At 43.8% G+C, this 23,218-nt stretch overlaps 1 protein-coding gene across 2 annotated transcripts in view; it reads right to left on the bottom strand.

The window, feature by feature from the left end:
* The window catches only part of KCNT1 (potassium sodium-activated channel subfamily T member 1), a 409,716-nt gene that overhangs the window by 258,688 nt on the left and 127,810 nt on the right, over positions 1-23,218 (bottom strand). The gene's annotated exons all lie outside the window — the stretch shown is intronic.

The following is a 23,218-nucleotide window of genomic DNA, read 5'->3' as shown; positions in this document are numbered from 1 at the left end:
GTAAAATGTATTAAAACATTTTAAAACCAAGTTACTATCAAACCAAAGTTTTACTGTATGTCAATCTGTGTTCCTGTAAAAAAAGAAAACCGTGTTTCTAGTTAGTTTGTTATTCTACAGGTACATGCAGGGCAAATTCTGAGAGTACATTTTCCAATATATGTCCATTTTAAAGAGAGATTCTGGTTTGATAAAAAGGAAAAATAAATAAATAAAAAAGTTTCCTAGAAATTGTGGGCCAGATCCACGTAGGGCGGCTACTTTGAGGGGCAAGTGCTGTATTCACAAAGCACTTGCCTCTAAAGTTACGGCGGCGTAGCGTAAATCTCCCTTCGTAAGGGCGCGGAATTCAAATGATGAACAGGGGGGCCTGTTTTATGTAAAACAAGCTTGACCCCACGTAAATGACGCTTTTTTCGTACGGCGCATTCTCAGTATCACGTCGGATTTTCAAATTAAATTACGCACGCTCAATGCCTAGACGACGTGAACGTAATTTACGCAAAGCCCTATTCGCAAACGTTTTACCCAAACGACGTACACAACGGAAAATTCTACGCTGGACCGACGTCCATACTTAACATAGGATACCCCTCATATAGCAGGGGTAACTTTATGCCAGAAAAAGCCGAACGTAAACAACGTAAAAAAAAAAGCGCCGGGCGGACGTACGTTTGTGGATTGGCGTATCTAGCCAATTTGCATACTCGACACGGAAATCGACGGAAGCGCCACCTAGCGGCCATCGTAAATATGCACCTTAGATCCGACCGCGTACTAAGACGTACGTCAGTCGGATCTAGCCCAGCTTCAGTCGTATCTTGTTTTGTGGATACAAAACAAAGATACGCCGGAGCAAACTAGAAGTTACGCAGCGTCAATAGATACGCGTAACTGCTTCGTGGATTTTTTTTTTTAAAGTGTTTGTTAACCCTTTACAACGCTACAGGTAAGCCTATATTAAGGCTTACCTGTAGCTACTCAGGATATTTCCTAAACCTGCACCGTTTAGGAGATATCCCCTGTCCCCTGCATGTGCCAATGATATCGGCACATGCGCACTAAAGCAAACTGAAGCAATGGCACCTTTGTGCCGTTGCTTCAGTCCGTGTGCTGTTACCGGTGGCTCCCGCGTGCGTCATCGCGGCTCAGGACAATCACAGCCCCGGAGCCGCGATACCCAAAAGTAGACCCCGGTCGCCGCTGGAGGGGGGACAAGGACCGCTGTGGGGGCTTCGATCTGAGGTAAGCAATTCATAATGAGCTGGTATGCTATGCATACTAGCTCATTATACCTTTGTCTTGTAGGTTTTTTTTGGGTTGGGTTTATAACCACTTTAAACTGCAACCTGCTCAGTGGTGACATTAATGGGGGGGGGGGGGGGCACCTATATATATTTTTTAACAAAGGTATGTTAGAAAAAAAGAGCAGTTTAATGAAATGACAATAGACACAATTCCCTAAACCAGCATCTTTCAATCTTCTTAACCAGTCACAGCTCTTTGAGGGTCCATGCACACCAGGTAGCTGAAAAAATGCCAGAGCCTCTGGCAGAAAACACAGCATAAAAATGCTAATAGTGGATTGTGTTGCACAAGAGTTTATTTGCTTTTATAAGGTTTTTTTTTTTCTAAAACATTCCCCTCTGCTCATTTTTCATTAGAATCACGATTGCTCTTAATGCCACGTGTATGTGCATTTATGAGTTTAATGCGCATCCAGCGTTTGTTTCTGCCTCTAAGCTCTAGACATGTGCGGTTCATTTCGTCCCAAATTAATATTCAGAAAAAAAAAATCGTTATTCGGAGATTGGGATATGTCCGAATACCCGAATTACAAAATAAACTAAACTAATTTTACCAAATGCTCCGAATAACGTAATGAAATTCGGCAGCTTTTCTGATATTCAAATCAAATTTTACATTGAACTCCAGTGTGTTATTTGATTACCATTTCGAAATAATGCTGTTTTTGTAAAACCAAAAGGTGATTTAAAGAGTCATTGTAATCATGTTTTGTTCACTTTGCTGCATTTAAATCGAAAACAATATAACAATTTTGTTTCAACTGATTCGAAAATTTTAACGTTTCGATTTGAAATACCGTATATACTCGAGTATAAGCCGACCCAAATAAAAGACTGGGAAAAGGTATTGACTCGAGTATAAGCCTAGGGTGTCCATCTGCATGCCTCATTGTGCCTCACTGTGTCCATGCCTCACTGTGCCCATGCCTTACTGTGCCTATGCCTCACTGTGCCCATGCCTAGACTTACTTTTAACATGGCAGTATATAGAAGGGGTGCCCGGCTTTGAAAAATCGGTGCTCCCCGGCCGTAGGTCTCCCAGACAGCAAACTTTTCACACTTGTAGAGGAGAACTGTGGCTACATGTGTGCCAAGTTTTGGGTCCAGGGGACCAGTAAGCCCAGATTGTTTGAATAACTGGTTGCTGAGCCTGCTCTGTGACTGTCAGTCACTGCTCTCTGCTCTGCCCCGCCCCCGCTCACTAGTGAGTTGGGCTGCGGAGGGGGCGGGAGCGACTGGCTCAGACTTTCAGCAGCTCGCCAAGAGGCTGAGCCGGGTGCCAGTCCAGGCATGTGGGTGGATTCGGATTTCATTGTTGCGATCTTGCCAGAGCCTAGACCGGTGTTCTGTCGATCTGTGCCCTCTGTTAAAAAGTGCCCGCGCATGTGCAGAACGGATGGGCACTCCAGGTTATTTCCTGATCAGCTGGCATTATGTCATCGTAGCGCATATCGTAGGAGGCTTTTTTCAAGCACAATTGAAAGCTATGCAAACAGCGGAGGGACACTGTACTTATCATATTGTGCTTCGCTGTCGCGGCACGGGTTTACAGTGTGCTCAAGGTTTTGTCTGTGTTGTAGGGCGGGTTTGTTGTGCTAAACAGCGGCTTTTGCCTGTGTCTAAGGGCAGGTTACAATACAGAAAAAAACTGCCTTTCAACACACCCACAACCCGCCCTACAACAGCGAGGCTCAATCTGACAACTACAGTGTCCCTCCGTTCTTTGCATAGCTTTAAATTATGCCTGTGAAATGGTATCTCCCATAGAAAAAAGCCTCCTACGATGTGCGCATGCGCTACGGTGAATTCATGCCAGCTGATCAGGAAATCAGCTGGCGTGGTCTTCTGTTCTGCACATGCGGACACTTTGATGGTGGGCACTATTCGATAGAACATCGGCTCTGTGGCATTAGCTGACAACGGGCTTCAGCCCACCGTCTGCTGAAAATGGGACAAACTGCACTCCTATGATCCACAGGAGAAGTACAACCGAGCTTCGGTTGTACTTATCCTTTAAACATCACATACACTGCACTTTTACACTGCACTTTTGCAATGAGCATACCAGCATTTATTAAAAAGGATTATTAGGCTGCTTTCACACTGATCCGCAAGTGAAATGAAGTGCAGTGCACCTGCGGCTTTACTGCGGGTTAGCTGCACTGAGCCATAGACTTCTACTATATCCTGCGGGTTTGGTGTGCTATCTGAAAGTGAACCACAACTCACAAGAGGTAATAGACATCTATGCAAAAGTGCAGCTAACCCACAGAAAAGCCGCAGGTGCACTGCGCTTTACCTGCTGTGCGGGTAAACTGCAGCACATCAGTGTAAAGCAGCTTTATAGGGGGCTGAGGACAGTAAAAGCTCATTTACATTTTTGGTTTGGGGGACAGTAAAACCCCATAGTTTATTGTGGCCCACAGCTTGTTACCAAATCCCTTCAGTAGTCCTCGCTCTTTGAAAGGTTGAGCACCCCTGCTCTAGAAGCTGGAGGTCACTGTAGCAGACACAGCTACTCCAGTGATCTCCACTAGCTTCCGGGCCCTGTGCTTTATCTTAATGAATGCAAAGAATTCTCTGATTGGACAAGGTGGAGAGGCAGTGTGGTGACGTCACGCCCTCCATGCCTACCATCGTGAGTACACACCCAGCACACATAACTTTCAGCATATATGCAGCACGACAGAATAAATCCTATCACTGTGGTGGCAACCCTGACAAACCCAGGTGGCACTCTATTTATGAAAGGCTGGCCTAATCTTTGTGTAAATAGCCATATTTGTTGCCGTTAGTTTCAGCTCTGAAAAATGACTGTTATGGCCAATATTGAGGGTAGGGAAGCGTCATCAGAAAGAAGCTGGCAACTGAAGGCCAGTGAGTTTACCATCTGCAGTAGTAAAATTAATAGAGTCACTCCTAAAAGAAAGGATCAATGATCATTAAAACACAATTTGGCGGACCCAGAGCAGCATGGTTTTACCGAGGGAAGAGAATGTCAGACTAATCTGATAGAATTTTTATTCTAATCAGATTAGTCTGATAGAATAAAAAATCTTGTTTTGCAACAGATGATTTACAAAACGAGCAAATTTAGTAGTGCCTGGCAGTGGGGAACTAATCGAATGCTGGGATGGATCACTAGAGGGACCTCCAGCAGGAAGTCCTGCTTCCCCGTAAGTGTGAACAGCCATGCGATCCGATTCCACTGCTAAGAGAAAAAGGGTCCTGTACCTTTTTTGTGCAGATTTGGTACAAACAAATGAATGGCTCAAATCGCACCACACAGACATTGTGTGTGATCTGAATAGGAATGTGGTGATTTCTGCACCACACACAGGTCCCGCAATCACATGTGGTGTCCCACACACCATATACAGTATGTGAACCCAGCTGGACTTCATTTAGAATACTGTGTCCAGCTCTGGAGACCTCACCTAGCCAAAAATTGTGATAAAACAAGACAAGCCCAGAGACACACAGGTCCCGCAATCACATGTGGTGTCCCACACACCATATACAGTATGTGAACCCAGCTGGACTTCATTTAGAATACTGTGTCCAGCTCTGGAGACCTCACCTAGCCAAAAATAGTGATAAAACAAGACAAGCCCAGAGACATAAAAACAAAAAATCGTAAGGAATAAAACACAGGAAAGACTGTAAGAGCCCATTCACACAGGGACGACTTTGGATCCGACTTCAAGTCGCCCCAATTCGCCCCTAGTTGCCTCAAGTCGCACTGCATGAGAAAATCAATGTATGTGAATAAAGCTGTCTTAAAGCGGGGGTTCACCCAAAAAAATGTTTTTAATTTTACACACATTAGATCCAGCATAGTAAGGGCATTTACATTTGGCGTATTTTTTATTTTTTCTGCTCTGTACATACCTTTATAATCTATTTTTCTCCAGGGCTTCCGGGTTCCGATGACTTCAGGACTGGGCATTCCTATCCTTTCGTTGGATGATTGATGGCTTGTGAAACAGGTGACCTGTCGCACAACGCGCATCACCAGATGTCGGGAAATAGCCGAGCTGCAAGTCGTGACTATACGGCGCCTGCGCAGTCAGCTCTACACGGCGCAGGCGCCGTATAGTGCCGACTCTTAATTTTGGGTATTTCCGGAAATCTGGTGACGCGCGTTGTGCGACAGGTCACCTGTTTCACAAGCCGTCAATCATCCAACAAAGGATAGGAACGCCCAGTCCCGCAAGCATCGGAAGCCTGAGGCAGGGATAGGAACGCCCAGTCCCGGAGTCATCAGAACGCGGAAGCCCTGGACCAAATCAGAATATAAAGGTAAGTACGGAGAAAAAAATAAAAAACTTGCCAAAATGATATGCCCTTACTATGCTGCCTCTAGTGTTAAAAAATCGTTTTTAGGGTGAATCTCCACTTTAATGCACACTACTGCAGTCGCTCCGACTTCAGAAAAGGTTCCTGTCCGACTTCTAGGCGACTTGTAGGCAACTTGTACCCATTGATTTCAATGGAAGTCGCCTCAGAAGTCGGATCACTGTCTTAACTGAAGCAACAATACAGGAAGATAACATACATTTCTCAGGCAAACCCCTCCCTCCCACAGAGGCGATTGTTGTTTGATTGGCCACTGGAAAGCCTCCTGTCCCAGAGGCGACTTGAAGTTGCCTCAGGTCGCGCTGTGATTCATACTCAAGTGTGTCCAAGTTGCCTCCCAAAGTCGTGCTGGAAGTCGTGTTGCCCCTGTGTGAATGGAGTCTTAAGTGGTCCCAAACAAAAAAACAAACTATTTAAACCTTTCTAAAGACTTATATTATCACTCTGTGCCATTACAGTAGTTTTTCACATCAAGCTGTCTTTTAAAGAATATTACCTGTTGATACTTTTGTACTTTATATTGCCAGTAGGCGTTCCTATGAAGAGGGGAACATGATTGACGGCCGGCTATGGCACGTCACGCTTCCCGAAAATAGCCGAAATAGGACTTGGCTCTTCACGGCGCCTGCGCAGTCAGCTCCTAGTCTGTGCGCAGGCGCCGTATAGCGCCGTGAAGAGTCGAGTCCTACTCTGGCTATTTTCGGGAAGCGTGACGTGCCATAGCCGGCCGTCAATCATGTTCCCCTCTTCATAGGAACGCCTACTCCCCGCGGGAGTCAGAAACAAAACTAATGTATTAAACTGTGAGTACAGCGCAAAAAAAAAAAAATAAAGGCATATTTTAGCTGACGCTAGTATGCTGGATGGCATGGTAGAATGTTGTTTTTTAGGGTGAACCTCCGCGTTCCGGAAACATGTTTGTATTTCAAAGCACTTGTATATCAAAACAAATTTCACCAAAGGAAATAATGGAAACTTAGATGATTTGTTCCACAACCATTTATTCACAAGTCTTTCCGTTTGTAGTCCATATAAAAAGGATATAGCAATGTGATAGGTTGCATAACCATTAAATGTCCATCCACAAATGGAAGCCTCCACAAGGGGAATAGAATCAAAATCTAGCAGGTGCTACAGTGTAGAAAAGAGAAGAGAGACTTCTCTAAGTGTAGCAACTCGCTGTGGGTTTAGCAACACTTTAACCACTTAAGACAAATGCAGCTAAAGGACCTTGCCCCTTTTTGCGATTCGGCACTGCGCCACTTTAACTGACAATTGCGCGGTCGTGCGACGTGGCTCCCAAACAAAATTGGCGTCCTTTTTTTCCCACAAATAGAGCTTTCTTTTGGTGGTATTTGATCACCTCTGCGGTTTTTATTTTTTGCGCTATAAACAAAAATATAGCGACAATTTTGAAAAAAATTCAATATTTTTTACTTTTTGCTATAATAAATATCCCCCAAAAAATATATAAAAAAACAATTTTTTTTGCTCAGTTTAGGCCGATAAGCGTTTATCGGTTGGTTTGCGCAAAATGTATAGCGTTTACAAAATAGGGGATAGTTTTATTGCATTTTTAGATTTTTTTTTTTTTTTTACTACTAATGGCGGCGATCAGCAATTTTTTTCGTGACTGCGACATTATGGCGGACACTTCGGACAATTTTGACACATTTTTGGGACCATTGTCATTTTCACAGCAAAAAATGCATTTAAAATGCCTTGTTTATTGTGAAAATTACAGTTGCAGTTTGGGAGTTAACCACAAGGGGGCTCTGATGGGGTTATGTGTGACCTCAAGTGTGTTTACAACTGTAGGGGGGTGTGGCTGTAGGTGTGACGTCATAGTTTGTGTCCCCCTATAAAAGGGATGACACGATTGATGCTGCCGCCACAGTGAAGAACGGGGAAGCCGTGTTTACACACGGCTCTCTCCGTTCTTCAGCTCCGGGGACTGATCGCGGGACTCCAGCGTTGATCGGTCCGTGGGTCCCGGAGCTTCGGACCGGGTCGCGGGCGCGTTTACGACCCCACGTATATCGGCGTGAAGGGGTCCTTAAGTGGTTAAAACAGACACATCTAAGTATGCAGGAATCCGGGGTAAAGCTGTCCACATAGACCGTCCCTCCGCACTGCCAGCTCTAATCGCTGCCAGTCTGCAATCGTGACTGGGAAGACTACCCTACAGTAGAGCGATCTGAAAGCGAGGCTTGAAGTGCTCATGGAGCGCAGTGTAGAATAGATGACATTGATGGTGGTGCAGAGGATGATCTATAATCATAATAATGCAGTAATTTCCTGATTGAGTTAATTCAGGAAAATACTAAATTCTGACCACTAGATGGAGCCGACGATTATAGGAGATAAATGCATCAGGAGACAATTTGGGATTATAATGAATGCTTGAGACATTCGCTCTGCAATTTTTTTTCATAAACAGACCCCTAAGTGTACTTTGCTGTTCGTTCAAGTCTATCAGCCTGCTGTTATTGGAACAGAAAAGAATAACGAGCAAAAAAAAATAAAAATAAATGTATACTGTGCTTAATCTACTAAAAATGTGTTTTTGTCTGTCTTCCCAAAGGAGAGTTTTCTAATCTTTTTCTGTCCTGAGAGAAAGTGAAGGTGAAACTCCCCAAAAGTGACGCACGTGACAAACACCTGATAGACGCTCTAACGCATTCCCACTCTATATGAAGATAAAATGCTTTGGCTCAGGTTGGACTTTAATAATATCCATGTGACTAATCTTATCATAAAAACCAATCAGGGAGGATGCTGAATCTAGGTAAATAGAAATTCATTACATGGAGGATCCATAAATCGATATATGAAACATTATTATGAAAAGAGCAAGCATAAAAAGTGGCATTAAAGCAGCTTCCCTTGTAAACGAATAGCACTTGTTTCCATTAGACCGCAGTCATTTCATAATTGCAGCAAACACATCAGAGTTACAAATTCTTGTCTGCAATGTCCTGGACTTCAGATCTTGGGTGGGTGGAAGTGACAGCGGGCATGAAACAGGTTCTAGAAGGGTCACAAGTGGTTTGTGTTACTCCCACCAGGGGCCAAAGGACCTGCAGTGACCGCTGTGTGTGGATAACCGGTTCGCACAATTCACTTCCAAACAACATATGTAGCCAGCTGTGGACCTCCGACCCCCCCAATGTGTCCCCCTCCCGACATCCAATGGAAGCAGCCATCTGTCCTCCTTTGATGACTTTCGGTGGCAAACGCTCCTCAAAGACATTGTTTTTATTAGTTTTTATTGGTTGTACTTGTAATTCATTGTTAATTTACTTCAAATTTGATCTCAAACTGAAGATACTGGGGTTGATTTACTAAAAATAATTAGACATAAATTCATTTTCTCAAAGAGCTTACGGAATGTGGTGAAAGCTCTGTTGTCTTCCATCAGCCAAACATGTTCAAGCAAAATTGCTTTATTTCCCCCTTGAACGAAATTGGGTATTCTTTGCAAAGTGAAGTTTCACCACATTTACTATGCTCTGGGGTAAATTCCCTTGCAAAGTGCAACATCGCTTGCAAAGTGAACAACCAAGTTACCTGTTACCGCGTTGTATAAATAATAATATGCAAACCTGGCATAGGGTATCGTCACATGTCCGTCTACCCCTCCATTATATCTTGGAGGGGTGGAAACCTGTGACGGAGAACATACTTTATGTGGGCTACCATTCCTGACTTCCATCACAGCATTTTCGTTTGGCTGGCATTGTGATCCTTGGGCTCTGGCATTTTTTCCATCCTGGAACAAGTCCTGACTTCACTTGTTTCAGACTTGATATGGAATAGTAACTTAGAAAGTACTGAAGGTAGCCAAGCAACTAGCATTTCCTTAAAAATTGTTGAGCAACAGTAAAATCAGTCTGTATATGCAGTAAAGCATATTTGTTCTACTCACTATGGAGCCTAAGAGGTTAATCCTGTGCATTGTGTAAAAGTGCTGTTTGATCCTGTCTTCTCTGATCCTCTTCTCCCTCCACTGTCCCCAAAATATTTCCTAATATTACCGAGCCAGGGGACAGGCTGCACATGCTCATAACATGCACATGCAGTTTGGTGTGTATTGCTAAAGAGTTTTCCTGGGAGGGTGCATGTGATCAGCACAGGGCCAATCAGATAGAGGGTCTGGGGTCCTGCATCCTGATAAAACAGGTAATGCAGAATGAAAACTCCTCCTACAAGCTTTAAATTGGTTGTAAACCCCTTCGGGGAAGTTACACTTACACATCTCGGAGATATTTGCAATTTCCCAGAGTGCCGCCGCCTTCTTGAAAGGGCACTCTGTGCCGTTTCAAGCCGGGGGCGTGCCGTGAAAAGCGGCTCCCGCGCGCATGCGCGGAGTGACGTCATTTTCGCTCCGGCCAATCACAACGCTGGGGCGGCGATACCCGAAGTAACCTCCGGGAGAGATGTCACCGCTGGAGGGGGGGATGAGGACCACTGCGGGGGCTTTGATCTAAGGGAAGTAATTCATAATGAGCTAGTATGCTAATCATACTAGCTCATTATGCCTTTGTCTTTCAGGTTTTAAAAAAAAAAAATCAAAAAAAAAATCGGGGGTTTACCACTTTAACCAGACACTGATAGTTGTCACAAGACTGCTATATACTGCTGATGAGAAAAGGTATTTAGCTGTTTATATTTACTAAAATAATTGCATTTCCATGTTCTGTGCACTGGGGGAGAGCAGATATAATGAATGCAGGGTCCTGGGTTTAGTAAAACTAAGGAAACTCCCTAACTTTTACACCCCATAAAATCTATCCAATCAGATAAACACTTGGAAATGATAGTGCTTAGTCTTGATTTGGGTTAGGGACAGGTGGAATCGAAAATTGGCTGAACTGGCTACACAGACACATGGAATTGCTTTACGAGCATATAGTCTGTTTACTTTGCAGAGGAAGGGAATCTGCCCCAGAGCATAATAAGGTGAAGCTCTGCTGACTTCCATCATCCAATCAGGTGTAAGCAAAAAATGGTGTTTCCTTGCATGTGATTGGGTGTGTTCACAAAGTGAAAGCTCTGGGGAAAATTCCCTTGCAAAGTGCAACTTCCCCTGGAAAGCGAAACAACCTATTTGTCTTTAGTAGCTGCACCCCAAAATATCCCAAAAACCTACCGCCTAGGACTCTCTAAAATTCCAATTCGAACTTCTAATATGGGTAAGAACCGGTCCTGCATTTTCCTGCATATATATTAGCACCCCCAGGTTTTGTGACTCCACTCGGTGATTGTCATGTATTCATGGCGCTAATCCAACTGGTTCTATAAACGGACACAATTATTTAATTATTTAAGTGTGGCGAGGGTTCGGCATGCAGTTGGGTGCAATTCAACCATTGCCACTTTTTTTTTTTTTTTTAATAGCGATCTTCTTAAAACTTGTTACTCCAATTTGATAAGCAGTGTGGAACACAAAGCACATCTCAGCTTAGCAACTACTTAGCAACAGGGCCGAAAGATTAAGAAGCCAGTCTATATATGTGTGTGGGGGTGATGGCTGGGAAGAGGTTTATTTTTATGCCATGGAAATTCATGTGTTTGTAATAATCTTTGTAGAGTAGCTTAATAAAGCTAAACACCAAGCTGGTATTAAAAAAAAAACAACAACCAAAAAAAAAACATAATTTCATTCAGAATTTCTAATTGTGTTTTGAAAACAGCTGGTAGAAGTACCTGGATTTATTTTATTAGCTTCCTGTAATCCCCTGTACAGCAGACCAGAACTGGATAGACGGCAGCTCTGACGACCATGCATGGGCTTTGCCAAGAGGAAAACCTTGGAATTGCAATGTGGACAGAAAACGTCTGTAGTTACGAGTTCCAAGCAGTTTCCTGCGAGGTGCAGGGGGGCTGGTTCCTGCTGTGTGCACACTGCCCATATAATGCACAAGCTGGAATATACATTGTCCAAGAATGAAGGAGAAGTACAGTGGCCATGTGGTTAGCACTTCCCCCTAGCAGCACTAGGGTCATTAGTTCAAATCCCAACTACAGTACTACCTGCCTGGAGCTTGCATGTTCTCTCTGTGTCCCTGTGGGTTTCTTCCCACACTCCAAAGACATGCTGGTACATTATTTGGATCCTGTCAAAATTGGCCCACTATGTGTATGTATTAACCACTTAAAGGGGTTGTAAAGGTAAATGTTTTTTCATCCTATGCATTAAGGTGAAAAAACATCCGACGGTACCGCCCCCCCGAACCCCCGTTTTACTTACATGACTCCTCGAAAGTCCCGCGTGCGTCCACATGATCCTCTTCGGTTCCCAGCCTGGCCGTTGACTGGCTAGGCTGGACAGATTGGCTGGCGCTGCTGTCAATCACAACGGATGACGTGGCGCACCTGGGGGCGGGGCCGAGTGATACAGTCGGCGGCTATGCACGCCGCTGTATCACGGGAGCGCGCTCGCAAAAGCTTTCCACCATGCTCGCTCGCTCACATGTAGGTGGAAGGCTTTTGCGAGGAGGAGCCGAGACAGCCGCCGAGGGACCCCAGAAGACAGGATTAGGGGACACTCTGTGCAAAACGAGCTGCACAGTCGAGGTAAGTATAACATGTTTGTTATTTTACAAAAAAAGTTTGCCTTTAGTGACCTTTTAAGCCCCGGCCATTTTGTTGCTAAATGACAGGCCACTTTTTTGCAATTCGGCACTCTGCCGCTTTAACTGACAATTGCATGGTCGTGAGACGTGACTCCCAAACAAAATTGGCGTCCTTTTTTCCCCACAAATAGAGCTTTCTTTTGGTGGCATTTGATCACCTCTGCGTTTTTTATTTTTTGCGCTATAAACAAAAATAGAGCAACAATTTTGAAAAAAATTCAATATTTTTTACTTTTTGCTATAATAAATATCCCCCAAAAATATATAAAAAAACATATTTTTTTCTCAGTTTAGGCCGATACATATTCTTCTACATATTTTTGGTAAAAAATAAATATAAAAATCGCAATAAGCGTTTGATTGGTTTGCGCAAAAGTTATAGCGTCTACAAAATAGGGGATAGTTTTATGGCATTTTTATTAATATTTTTTTTTACTAGTAATGGCAGCAATCAGCGATTTTTATCGTGACTGCGACATTATGGCAGACACATCCGACACATTTTTGGGACCATTGTCATTATTAAAGCGAGCAGTGCTATAAAAATGCACTGATTACTGTGAAAATTACACTGGCAGTAAAGGGGTTAACCACTAGGTGGTGGTGTAGGGGTTAAGTGTGCCCTAGCAAGTGATTCTTACTGTAGGGGGGATGGGCTACATGTCACAAGACAGTGATCACCGCTTCCGATTACATTGTCACTAGGCAGAGCAGGGAGATGCTTGTTCACATCAGCATCTCCCCGTTCTTCCTTAACGCGTCCGCGGGACCCGCGATCGGGCTCACGAAGCTCACAGCGAGCGAACGCCCGCAATGCCGCGATCTTAAAGGGGACGTATATATACGTCCTTCTGCCTGTCCGTGCCATGCTGCCCACGTATATAGTCGTGCGCTGGTCGGCAAGTGGTTAGTGTGAGTTAGGGACTTTAAATTTTGAGCTCCTTGAGGGCAGGGACTGATGGGAATTTACAATGTAACTGCTGGTTGAACTCTCTTCAAAAGCTGACACATCGCAAGTGTCCATCTTTGGTCCCTCACTGCACAGCTTTGTTCCTCCTGCTGACCTCAACGTCACTACGTTGTCCTGTAGTGACGTGGGTGTCTGTAGGAGAAACCAATGATCACAGTGGGGGACTGCAGCTCCCCAGTTCCGGCAGCACTCATGGAGCCCCAGACCATGACACTTTCACCACCATGCTTGACTGTAGGCAAGACACACTTGTCTTCACTGGGTCGCCGCCACACACGCTTAAAAACCATCTGAACCAAATAAGTTTATCTTGGTCTCATCAGACCACAGGACATGGTTCCAGTAATCCATGTCCTTACTTGTCTTCAGAGGCTTCCTTCTGGAATGACAGCCATGCAGTTTGCTGCAGTGTGTGGCGTATGGTCTAAGCACTAACAGGCTGACCCACACCCCTTCAACCTCTGCAGCACTCATATGTTTATTTCCCAAAGACAACCTCTGGATATGATGCTGAGCAAGTGCACTCAACGTCTTTGGCAGACCATGGCGAGGTCTGTTCTGAGTGTTATCTGTCCTGTTAAACCGCTGTATGGTCTTGGTTGCAGCTCAGTTTCAGGGTCTTGCCAATGTTCTTATAACCTATGCCAACTTTATATAGAGCAACAATTATTTTTTTCAGATTCTCAGAAAGTTCTTTGCCATGAGCTGCCATATTTAACTTCCAGTTACCAGTATAGGGGAGTGAGAGCGATAACACCTCTAAGCACCCTCCCCGACACAAAGTTTCAGCTTCTGTTATTTTACCAAAAAAATAATAATTTACTTTAGTGTTCCTTTAAGGTCCTCCATGTCCCTCAGTTCATTGATTTTAGAGAACCAAAGAGACCTCGTGGGCGGATGCACAGACCTCCAGCACAGTGGAATGCATGCCTTAGCTGCATTTAAAAGCTGAATGGTAAGAGAGGCCTTGTATGTTTTGATGGGTTGCCGTATGAGTTTCAGCAAACATGCCGCAGGATTGTCCACTAGATCAACATTAGTCAGATGCTTAATAGTGCTGGCCACCTCTCACCAAAATTATTTAATTTGCAGGCAGTCCCAGAAAATGTGCAACATGGTACCTGGCCCAGCGTTGCAGCACCAGCAAGTATCAGGCACTGCCGTAAAAATACAGTGTAACATCGTGGGTACCCAATACCACCTTGTCAGAAACCTATAGCTAGTTTCTTGACCCTTTGTGGCTATGGAGGGTTTCTGTGCAAAATGGAGATTTTTTTCTTTTTGTGAGTCAGCAAATTGCATAGCAAGGTCGGATTCCCAATATGAGAGAAAAGTGGGAGAAAAGTCAGGTGTTGGCTGAGTCAAGGCAGCGTAAATGATGGAGAGGCTATGGCGGATCGGTTCCCTCTTATGCATTGTAATTCAGTAAGCTGACGAGAGATGCCAGGGACACAAACGCATTGGTGGATAAAGTGTTGAAGCTGGAGACCGCTCCAGAAATCTAATGGAGGGTCTGCATCTGAGGCAAGTGCAGTGGGGGAAAGTTTACCGTCCGGCCCCAGGAAATCCCAGAGATGGTTCCGAAGACCAGGCTCAAATTCTGGGTTGCCTAAGATAGGAATCATAGGGGAAGGCAAGGGGGAGATCAAAGCAGCCCTGGAAACTTGTAAAGTGCCTCTCAAAGTGGATGACCACCGATAGTTTTCGGCAGTGGCAAGTTAATCCAGGGTCAGCTTTTTGCCATACCACCTGAGTCCTCCAGCTCCATGGCCACCCAGTGCTTGGCCTCAGCATGACAATACCAGTCCACCAGCCTTGTGAGATGAGTCGCCCTATAATAGGCCCAAACACCAGGCAATCCCACTCCTCCCTGCCTTTTACAAAGATAAAGAAGTTGGAGCTGGATGCATGATTTCCGATGGAACCACACAAACTCTCGAAACAGGGAGGCCATGCGTTTGAAAAAAGAAGGGGGCAGATGAACAGGGTGCGTGCACAAAAAAGGCTCTAAAGAGAGAATAAAGAATAATGGCGATAGGGGACAGCCCCGATGCTTCCCATTTGTGAATAAGGATGAGCCGAACTCCCCCCCCGTTCGGTTCGCACCAGAACCTTCGAACGGACCGACCGTTCGCGCGAACATTTAGAACCCCATTGACGTCTATGGGACTCGAACGTTCGAATTCAAAAGTGCTAATTTTAAAGCCTAATATGCAAGTTATTGTCGTAAAACTTCTTTGAGAACCCGGGTCTTGCCCCAGGGAACATGTATCAATGGAAAAAAAGTTTTAAAAACGGTCGTTTTTTCTGGAGCAGTGATTTTAATGATGCTTAAATAAAAAACATATATATGAAAAATTCCTTTAAAATCGTACCTGCTGGGTGTCTATAGTATGCCTGTGAAGTGGCACGTGTTTAGAACTGTCCCTGCACAAAATTAGATTACTATAAGAAAAAAGTAATTTAAAACTGCTTGTGGCTTTAATGTAATGTCTGGTCCCTGCAATATGGATGAAAATCATTGAGAAAAATAGCACAGACACAGACCTACACACACCACGTAGCTTTAGGTGCAAACTACAGAGGACACATGCAGTACACACCAAGTAGCTTTAGGTGCAAACTACAGAGCACACGTGCAGTACACACCAAGTAGCTTTAGGTGCAAACTACAGAGGACACAGGCAATACACCACGTGAGAATACTGTAGCTAGCACAATCACCTGCCTGCCAGTAAATTAGGAAGAACTGATCTAGCTAAACTATACAGTGTATAAATATATGTACAACACCTGGGATGTATATATATCCTCTACACACTGTAACTTTAACTGACTAGCCTGCCTGCTCTATCTACCTGCAAAAAATGACACTCTCTCTGTCTCTCTCTGTTCTCTATTAACCACCGCAACACACTACACAAGGCCAACCTGCAGGCGGCCTTTTATAGCGTGGGGCGTGTACTAAACCCCCTGAGCCATAATTGGCCAAAGCCACCCTGGCTTTGGCCAATTATCGCTCAGTTTTTTGCAAGCTGTGATTGGCCAAGCATGCGTCTCATAGTGCATGCTTGGCCAATCATCAGCCAGCAATGCACTGCGATGCCGCAGTGAATTATGGGCTGTGAAACATAACTCGAATTTGGCGCGAACGACCCAAAACGTTCGTAATTCGACGAACGATCGATTATACGATTTTCGAGTCGAACATGAGTTCGACTCGAATATGAAGCTCACCCCTATTTGTGATCATAAAGAAATCTGACGGGTTTCATTGACCTTGACGGAGGCCGAGGGGCTTGAATAGAGGGAGGAAATCCAACTCATCATGGAGGACCCTAGCCCAATATGTTCCAATGTGGCACGCATCAACTGCCAACTCTCCCTATCAACAGCCTTCTCTGCATCCGTAGATAGCAAGAGAAGGGAGCGACGAGCAGTTTTGGCAGCATGAATCAGGTTCACGACCCGGATGGTATTGTCTCGGGCTGGTGTTTGCGTTTTTAGGGTACGGCGAACTTAAAGAATTGCTTATGGCACTACATTGTTCCATTTATTTTATAAAACATAAAAACATTTTAGTTTACAATAAAGAGTAATGTTGCAGTAACACAAACAACAAAACCCAATTAACATTCTGCAGATCAAACTAACATTTGATTTGTTGCAGACTGGTCACCGATAGCTGGCGTTTCCACTCATCGTTATTGTGGAAGGTTAGAATGTTCAGGAAGTGGTGCTGCTCAAGTGGGGATTTTGAGCAAACTGGCTATGAAGTCCAATTCGTTTCTCCTCCATAGTAAGCTCATCCACATTATAAAAATCAATAGTCTGCTACACAGCTGTTATCTCTAACCACAAATATAGGTCCACCGTGTCAGATGAATAATTTATGCCATAAAAAAAAACATAAAAAGCAATCATTGCGTTTAGAGTGAGATACTTCACACCCATTAAGCTTGAAAATCTCAAAGCAAGTCTAACTTTTTTTTTATTCTTTTTTATTGTGTTTCAAGTTAAAATACAAAACAGAACCTATTGGGCATACCCAGGCTCGGTCCACATACATCACAATGAAACAAACAGTATAAAAAGAAAATCTTAACAGTAGTGCCACTAATGGCACTAGAACAAGACTACACGCTCCAGTAACTTCTGAGATTGTTAGAATATTGTAGGTATTAGCCACTCAGGGTTAGTATTAAGCCACATTTAATAAGATGGAAGTCACAATTATTAGACATGTGGGTTGGACGTGGGTTGAACTACATATACATGTCCACCTGGTCGTTTGTAAGGTAATCTACTAATTAGGAGATATAGGGTCCGTATTAGTAGAATGGTCCTCTACCCAAATGTCCCAAACCTTGATGATTTTTTTAGGGCATAATTTCGCTAAATATGTGGCCTTGTACAGTGATAAATTGGCATTAATTCTTTTTTTCCACAAGGTAAGGGTTGGAGCAGGTAAGGGTGTTCCATTGGAGAAGAATAATTTTCCTTGTGTAGTAATCCTATCAGTGTCCTGGAGTCACAAAGATGAGCCAGGGTGCCCCCAAACCCAGAAAACAGACCTCCACTGTCCGGGGCACATGAATAGTGGTCACAAAGTGTAAGACCGAGACCAACGCTTCAAAGACATTTTGAATATCAGGGCATTTCCAAAATACATGGATAAAGTCTGCCGAGTCTGCTGCACACCGCCAGTACTCCGCAGGAACAGAGGTATATATTCTCTGTAAATGTGCAGGCATGAGGTAGATCCTATGTAGGATTTTGTACTGAATCAACCTGTCCCTTGCGGAAACCAACTGTAGGAAGGCGCATTCCCATATTTCTTCCCAACCTTCATCATTCAAGCTAGGGACGTCCAGTGCCCATTTAGATTTAAGCGCTTCCAACCCTGAGTGGACAGAGGGAGACATGGTCTTATAAATAGTGGCGAGGGGTTTAGTGAGGTTTTGTAAGGGTATCATCTCTGAGTACTTCCTCTAGGGTTGAGGACCGAGGTATAAAAAGTTACTCCTTGCTGTTTAATTAAATTGTATTTGAAAGGCGTCTCTCAATTGTGGATATCTAAACAAGTAGATATTAGGTAGGTCAAAGTGTAATTTTAAGGTGTGACAGGGCTTTAGTTCTCCAGCTAAACATATCTGCTCTAAATATTTAATGCCATGTGCTGAGATATGATTGGGAGGGCTAGGACGTAGAGCTTGGGCCAACAACCCAGCTTTCAATATGGCTTTCATGGCTGCAGTCAGAAGGGAAGCAGAGGCCTCTCTGTATAAGAGGTTTTTAAGGGCCTCAAAGGAGGATACACAGAAAGCCTCTAATACTACTCTGTGTGAGCCAGTTATAGGCATGTGTCAGCATGGCCGCCAGGAAAAAATTGTGACGATCCGGGCACGCTAAGCCTCCCTGTAACCACGGACAATATGAAACTGTGAACTCAGTTGTTGTGTGCCCCAAAATAAAAGCAGTTAGACTAGAATTAATTATTTAAAAATATTTCTTGAGAATCCACACTGGCCCATGTCGGAGCACATTGAGAAAACCAGATAATAACTTCATTTTAAACATATTTGTGTGCTCTATTAAAGACAAAGGAAGATTGGCCCATGTCCTCAGTTTAGATTTTATATTGTCAAGAAGTAAAACAAAATTTAAGACACAATATTCCAAAGTATCTTAGGAAATCTCAATACCTAAGTATCTGATACTGGATGATCATAATAGAGGTAGGGTAGGGTCAGCTCAATCTCGTGCCTCTCTATCAATAGGCAAAATATGTGATTTTCCCCAATTAATTTGTAGTCCTGAATAAATGAAAAATTCAGACAGTATTTGATGGCCCTGGGTCATTCAGAAACAATATGAGATGGTCTGCATACATGGCTATCTTTTCCACCAAGGTTCCCACACAGATGCCAACAATAGCAGAGGCCCTCTTTATGGCCACTGCCACCGGCTCCATCACAATAGCGAACAGAGCTGGAGATCATGGGCAACCCAAGAATAACAATATAGGGAAAAGGGGGGAGCACTCACAATGCCACATCCGTAAATTTGGGAGAAAAAATGTATAACTCCGAAAAGGTAATAGATGGTCGGACTTTGCAGGCAACACAAACAGGAATAATAAAAAAAATAACTTTATTACAAAAAATAGAATACAGAACACAATATACACTAATAGAAAAAAACATATTGAGTATGAAAAGATGTCCTCTGTGCTTCTACGCGTTTTGCCGTGAGGCTTCTTCAGGACGGACAAGAGAAGACAATAGTGGAAAGTATATTTCACTATCTTAAAGTAATCTGAACCACATAGGCATAAGGATATCCATATGTCGGGAAATTCACAGATAGAGAAATTCCATAAGAAAAACAAAGAAAGAAAGAAGTGGCCAGAAATGGGTCTCCACGGGCTTGAGAAAAGGCAAAAAATCCCTCTACATAGAGTATTAATTATGAGGAGTGCCAACCACTTGACATACAGCAGAAACTTGGTTCATAAACGTGAAGGCATTAACATGGGGGCAATACTTAGCAAAAGTATTGGAGACTCATATGCTCCACCTATGCCGCAGTAGATATACTAGAGTCCTAAATTCAGGAGCACACACAAAGTTGGTAGTCCTCTGGATTAATCAGGCCAGCACAGTATGACAGCTGGCAACACACTGATGAGCCCCCGGGAGATAGCCTGTGCTATGTGCAACCCAAAGAAAGCCTAATCTTCGTCTATGGATGGCCCCACTAGCAGCACTTACTCACCTAGCATGTAGTGTACTATAAGCAGCAACCCTGAACAAAACTTTTTTGACAATGGGAGTTCCACTTTAAATAAAGTTTAGCACAGTATAAGAGAATGCAAAGGGAGGACAGCTGCATTAAAGTCCAACTCCAGCATATTAGCAATCCTCCTCCCACCACCTCTGTTGGTATGAAAAAAAAAAAATGACCCAAATGCCCTTTTTTATTTACCTAAAGCCACGGTCCCATAATGATCCTCCTCCCTAATTCGGTTTACTTCCTGGGTTCCTTTATTTAGGTGTACACATTTTTGTCCAAACAACATGGACATCTTTTGGTGATGGCAATACTTCCCGCAGTTGGGTTCTCTCTCATAGGCTGCAGAGGCTGGTGCCCATTAATATGTTACCCTGGAGAAAGGCTTATTGAGAGGAGTATGGAATTAGTAAGATAAATAATACACACGGCACTGTTTAACCACTTAAAGCGGGAGTTTACCCGAAAAACTATTTTTAACATTAGATTGATGCTCATTTTGTCAAGGGGAATCGGGTGTTTTTTTTTAAAATCGAAGCAGTACTTACCGTTTTAGAGAGAGATCTTCTCCGCCGCTTCCGGGTATGGTCTTCGGGACTGGGCGTTCCGATTTGATTGACAGGCTTCCGACAGGCTTCCGACGGTCACATACATCGCGTCACGAGTAGCCGAAAGAATCCGAACGTCGGTGCAGCTCTATACGGCGCCTGCGCACCGACGTTCGGCTACTTTCGAAAAATCGTGACGCGATGTATGCGACCGTCGGAAGCCTGTCGGAAGACTGTCAATCAAATAGGAACGCCCAGTCCCGCAGCCCATACCCGGAAGCGGCGGAGAAGAACTCTCTCTAAAACGGTAAGTACTGCTTCGATTTAAAAAAAAACACCCGATTCCCCTTGACAAAATGAGCCTCAATCTAATGTTAAAAATTAAGTTTTTGGGTGAACCTCCACTTTAAGGACCCCTTCACGTCGATATACGTCGGCAGAATGGCACGGCTGGGCACAAGCACGTACCTGTACGTGTCTCTTTAAGGCCCAGCCGCGGGGTCGCGAGCGTGACCCGGTCCGAAGCTCCGTGACTGCGCCCGTGGACCCGATCGCCGCCGGTGTCCCGCAATCGGTCACCGGAGCTGAAGAACGGAGAGAGGTGTGTGTAAACACACCTTCCCCGTTCTTCATTGTGGCAATGTCAGTGATCGTCTGTTCCCTGATATAGGGAAAGACGATCACTGACGTCACACGTCCAGCCCCGCCCCCCTACAGTTAGAAACACATATGAGGTCACACTTAACCCCTTCAGCGCCCCCTAGTGGTTAACTCCTAAACTGCAATTGTCATTTTCATAGTAATCAGTGCATTTTTATAGCACTTTTTGCTGTGAAAATGACAATGGTTCCAAAAATGTGTCAAAATTGTCCGATGTGTCCACCATAATGTCAAAATCATGAAAAAAAAGTAGTAGTAGTAAAAAAAAAATTATTAATAAAAATGCCATAAAACTATCCCCTATTTTATAAACGCTATACATTTTGTGCAAACCAATCGATAAGCGCTTATTGCAATTTTTTTTACCAAAAATAGGTAGAAGAATACGTATCGGCCTAAACTGAGGAAAAAAAGTTTATTTATATCTTTTTTGTGGATATGTATTATAGCAAAAAGTAAAAAATATTGATTTTTTTTCAAAATTGTCGTTCTATTTTTGTTTAAAGCGAAAAAAATAAAAACCGCAGGGGTGATCAAATACCACCAAAAGAAAGCCCTATTTGTGGGAAAAAAAGGACGCCAATTTTGTTTTGGAGCCACGTCGCACGACCGCGCAATTGTCAGTTAAAGCGACGCAGTGCCGAATCGTAAAAAGGGGCAAGTTCTTTAACCTACATTTTTGCCTGGAGTTAGAATTTGGGCACTTCCCAATAGCCCCCCTGTTCTTAGGTTATTAATGTGTTGTGTTAGGTCTTCCCCCTCCTCATTTTTTTGCTTCTGTTTCAGGTCTTACCTGTGGACGGTCAACTGTTTACATGGGTGGCAGTCAGAGGGTGGTAGAGCAATGCTGCTGCCTCTCAAAGATCAGTTTTTTGGAGCTGAATGGAGATTTAGCATTTTAATACCAGAAGCGAGGCGTTTGGTTTGTAGTTGCAGTGAGGTCCCTGTCCTCACTGACATATCGTCTGTTTTTTTCCATCCAGAATTTGCCATAGCACACCAGTCCACACCTTTCACTTGTCACCAGTCACCCCTTTCATTAATTGAAGAGAGAAATTCTAAAATAAAAACCTGATTTAAAAAATGAAGTTTCTCCCAGCTGTTTATTAGACTCAATCTGCTATACGAGTTGGGATGTGCATGGTGTTATAGAAAGTAAAAGAAGATGTAAAAAAAGAAAAAAGGCTTTGGAAGTAAAGTCCTAGTAACCCTGCGAAGTGCTTTCTGGGTTTAAAGTGTGCAGCCAGGTGTTTCTAGCAGCATTTTTTGCCCAATCAGCTGGAGGAGGAGGACACACTGGGAGATGTAGTTCGCAAAGGCAATGATCGCTGTGCTTTGAAAGCGACAAGAACTACAGGCCCCAATAGGCCATGGGACAGAGTAGGAGAAAATGTTAGGCTTTTATCATTCTGCTCAGGAACGTCTGGAGAGAGAGAGAGAAAGTCCTCCATGCATTGGCTCCTGCTCAATGGGAGTTTGGCCTGCGAGACAGAGGTTCAGTGACTGTCTTCAGAAGGCCAAAGCACTACTGCCACTGGGTAACACTGCTATTTGCTGGAATCCTTAAGAACTGACTTAAGGGGCCCCCCCTTCTGCCAGGTGCATCTTCAGCTGTATCCTGGGATATGAGAGAGGGTTATCGGCCCAAGCTTGTTACCGATTGCAGCAACTGTGTTACTGACTACAGGACATGAACAACACTTTGAAGTGTTACATCAACCCAGACTGACCCCGCATATCTGAAACTGCATTCAAACTAGTTTAAAACTGTAATTGTTCCAAACAATCTCTGTTGAACTGCATCTATTCTCCAGTTATTAAAAAGTCTACCTCACAGCTACAGCTTACATCCTCTGCATACACTCCCTTAAAAATTGTTATAAAGTGCACCAGCTCCTCTTGAAGGGCCCCAATGGAAGCCAGCAAAAGAGACACATTTAAAGA

Source organism: Rana temporaria, chromosome 9 (assembly GCF_905171775.1).
Source record: "Rana temporaria chromosome 9, aRanTem1.1, whole genome shotgun sequence".
NCBI classification, from domain to species: Eukaryota; Metazoa; Chordata; class Amphibia; order Anura; family Ranidae; genus Rana; species Rana temporaria.
This window is presented reverse-complemented; position numbering and strand designations above follow the sequence as displayed.